At 47.6% G+C, this 3,775-nt stretch overlaps 1 pseudogene; it reads left to right on the top strand.

Moving 5' to 3' along the window:
- Window positions 1-1,888: 1,888 nt before the first annotated feature.
- LOC110319610 lies at window positions 1,889-2,383 on the top strand (annotated as a pseudogene).
- The last annotated feature ends 1,392 nt before the right edge of the window (window positions 2,384-3,775 follow it).

Raw genomic sequence — 3,775 nt, 5'->3', positions numbered from 1 at the left:
CTAATATAATTGTCTTGGGGTTTCTGTTGCTGTGATGAATCTCCATGACCAAAAGGCAGGTTGGGGAGGAAAGGGTTTATTCGCTTACACCTCCACAGCACTGTTCTTCAGTAAAGGAAGCCAGGACAGGAACTCAAAACAGGGCAGGAGCCTGGAGGACACAGGAGCTGACACAGAGGCCACGAGGGGTGCTGCTGACTGGCTTGCTTCCCACGGCTTGCTCAGCCTGCTTCTTTATAAAACCCAGGACCACCAGCCCAGGGATGGCCCCACCCACAGTGGGCTGGACCCTCCCCTATCAATTGTTAGCTGAGAAAAGACCTTACAGCTGGCTCTCATGGAAGTATTCCCTCAACTGTGGCTCCTTCCTCTCTGATGACTCTAGCTTGTGTCAAATTGACATGTAACGCCAGCCAGCACAATAATCTAATTCAATCCAATTTAATTTATGTATTGAGATAAGGTCTTGCTATGTAGCCCACGCTGGCCTGAGGTAAGCAGCAACCTGCGTGCCTCAGCCTCATAAATGCTGTGATCACAGACGTGGCTGCCAGCCCTGGCTGCTCTATTTTCCAGCCAGCTAGTCCCCCACACCAAGGGTCAACACTAGCTAGCTAAGTCTCCCAACCTTGTAAAATGTCTGCTTACACAGAGGCCCGGCTGTGTTCCCAGATCAGCCAACACTCCCCCTTTCCCGCTTTTTCCTTTGTTTAGATTCTATTATACCAACTTTAAAGGGATGTGAGGTCTAACCCCAGTCAACAGGAAAAGGCACAGTTGCCACCCATGTTAAAATAAAAAACCAAGTGAGCGTCCTGCCCCAGCCTGCCTGCTAGCCTGGCTTGGCTCATGGAACATATCCTTTCTGCAGAAAGAAAGAAAGAAAGAAAGAAAGAAAGAAAGAAAGAAAGAAAGAAAGAAAGAAAGAAAGAAAGAAAGAAAGAAAGAAAGAAAGAAAGAAATTGCCTTGCCAGGTGTCTTAGTTAGGATTTTATTGCTGTTAAGAGATACCATAGCCAGGTGGTGGTGGCACACGCCTTTAATCCCAGCACTTGGGAGGCAGAGGCAGGAGGATTTCCGAGTTTGAGGCCAGCCTGGTCTACAAAGTGAGTTCCAGGACAGCCAGGGCTACACAGAGAAACCCTGTCTCGAAAAACAAAACAAGAGATACTATGACCACAACTCTTATGAAGAAAAACATTTAAGTGGCACTGGATTACACTTTAAAGGTTTGGTACATTATCTTCATGGCAGGGAGCATGGTGGCACGCAGGCAGATAAGGTGCTGGAGAAGCTCAGAGTTCTACATCTGGATGGGCAAGCTGCAAGAAGACAGGGGCAGCATCTGAGACCTCAAAGCCCACCCCCAAGTGACACACTTCCTTCAACAAGGCCACACCCATTCCAAGGCCACACCCACTCCAAGGCCACACCCACTCCAAGACCACACATCCTCATAGTGCCACTCCCCATGAGCCTAAGGGGGGGGCCATATCGATTCAAATGACTGACTACTCAGTTTTGGTCCTGCATATCTTCGTGGATCTCAGAGACTGTGTTTCTAACAGAAGTGTGAAGCATGCATCTCGCATTAATTACTTTAGACAATTTCTCAGCTTGCCCCAGTACCACTCGCAGAATAACACATCTTCTCACCAGTGGTTTTAGGTGTTAACTCTTTCCCCTGAGCTCATCTGCACCTACCAGCCCCACCCTCCACATGCATGTAATTAAAAATAAACTTTTAATAAGAGCAAGTACAATTGGCCACACTTTTACTGTATATTAATTTCTGAATGGATTTGGGTTTATTCCTAGGTTATTTTCCTCCATTAATCTATTGGTACATCAATGCAAAAAAAAAAAAAAAAAAGAAGCTTTTTCTCCGACATCTTAGTGAGGCTGCAGTGGTCCACACGACTCTCTGAGCTTCGCCATGCCGCCCAAAGATGACAAGAAGAAGAAAGATGCTGGAAAGTCGGCCAAAAAGGACAAAGACCCAGTCAATAAGTCTGGCGGCAAGGCCAAGAAGAAGAAGTGATCCAAAGGCAAAGTTCGGGACAAGTTGAACAATCTTGTCCTGTTTGACAAAGCGACATACGACAAGCTCTGTAAGGAAGTTCCCAACTATAAGCTTATTACTCTGGCTGTGGTCTCGGAGAGACTGAAGATTCGCGGTTCCTTGGCCAGGGCAGCCCTGCAGGAGCTCCTCAGTAAAGGACTTATCAAGCTGGTTTCAAAGCACAGAGCCCAAGTAATTTACACCAGAAACACAAAAGGTGGAGACGCCCCAGCTGCTGGTGAAGATGCATGAACAGGTTCAATCAGCTGTACATTTGGGAAAATAAAACTTTATTGAATCAAAAAAAAAAAAAAAAAAAAAGTGTAGGACCCCCTTTCAGGAACCCCCACTTGAGTCTCAGGAAAGGGCCCACCCAAGGAAACGTGAGAGACCTTCTTGATGCAAAAACACGTGGTAGTTTTAATGAAGGAGCTCCGGGCCAATATGTATCTCACACAGGAGACAGAGGAATCGACCATGAGGCTTGAAAGCTAAGGGTTTTTATAGGGAGAGGGTCGGAGGCTAGGAGGAATTGGCGCGGTTTCACATGACTGGCTCATTTGAACATCAGCAAAAACGATTACACATTAGCAGAATGGTACGTGCAAGTTGGGATGTCAAGAATCCTGAGGGCCGGAAGCTTATCTAGGTCAGTGGAACATTTGGTTAACATATAACTTCAAACTATGTCAGGAGGGCAACGGGCAGAAGGAGGTGCCGGCCCAGGTGGCTGATGACTCAGCCAAGATTGTCAGGACAAGTTCCTGCATTCTTCTTTTATCTTTATGGCTAGTCAGCCCCAGGAATGTTTTATCAACAGGCCTGCCCGGTTGTGCCTGGGCCTGTTCCACTATGTCCTCAGCCTCAGACTTCTAAGCTTGCAAACAACTTTTTCTTTGGACTATTTGACATAAGTGACATAAATCAGACCTCAAATTTTATCTTAAATTTCATTTCCCTTCAAAAGCAAAAAGTTTAAAGGATCAGCAGTGATTCCTGAGGGACCCCTAACACCCTAGAGAATTTTTTGGGTACTTTTGCTCATGTTTCATTATTACTTTTTAAATGGGAGTTAAAGGCTGTTGGTACTTCTCTTTGTGAGCCTTGACCTTCTGGATCTTTCTGGGGGCAGGGGATGGAGGTGGGGCAGACATTCTGTACCCATGAGCCTTCCTGTCCTGGAAGCTCAAACAGGTCCACAGAGAGAATCTCCTCCTCCAGGGCTTGGTCCTCAGCTTGGGGGAGGGGCTGAGAGAATCGGGTAAGCCTCAGAGGCGGCCTCCCTCCTGGACAGAAAATTTCAGTTCATCTCAGCTGCCTCCCCGCCTCGTGGAGAGTTGATGTCCACGTCAGACGCCTTTCATTTTATTCTTTCTTTCCTTCCTCCCTCCCTCCCCTTCTCTGTCTCTGTCTCTGTCTCTGTCTCTCTCTTCCTCCCACCTCTTTCTTTTTAAGACTGGGTCTTACTTGTAGCCCAGGTTGGCCTCAAACCCACAGAGATGCTCCTGCCCCTGCCTCCTGGGTGCTGGGATTAAAGGCGTGTGCCACCACCGCCTGCCTAGGTACCTTCCTAATTTCCCTGCACTTACAGAGACTGAATCTCTCAGGGAGTCGGGCTTCTCACTGAGCCCCTGGGATCCATCTGTTTCTGCCTCCAGTGGGGAGGTTACTGGAATACACCGCCTGCCATAGCTGGCTGTTTTCAGCGGAGCC

The sequence above is a fragment of the Mus pahari genome, chromosome 3 (genome assembly GCF_900095145.1).
Source record: "Mus pahari chromosome 3, PAHARI_EIJ_v1.1, whole genome shotgun sequence".
Lineage (NCBI taxonomy): Eukaryota > Metazoa > Chordata > Mammalia > Rodentia > Muridae > Mus > Mus pahari.
The sequence above is the reverse complement of the archived record's forward strand: the minus strand, read 5'-3'. Positions and strand labels throughout refer to the sequence as shown.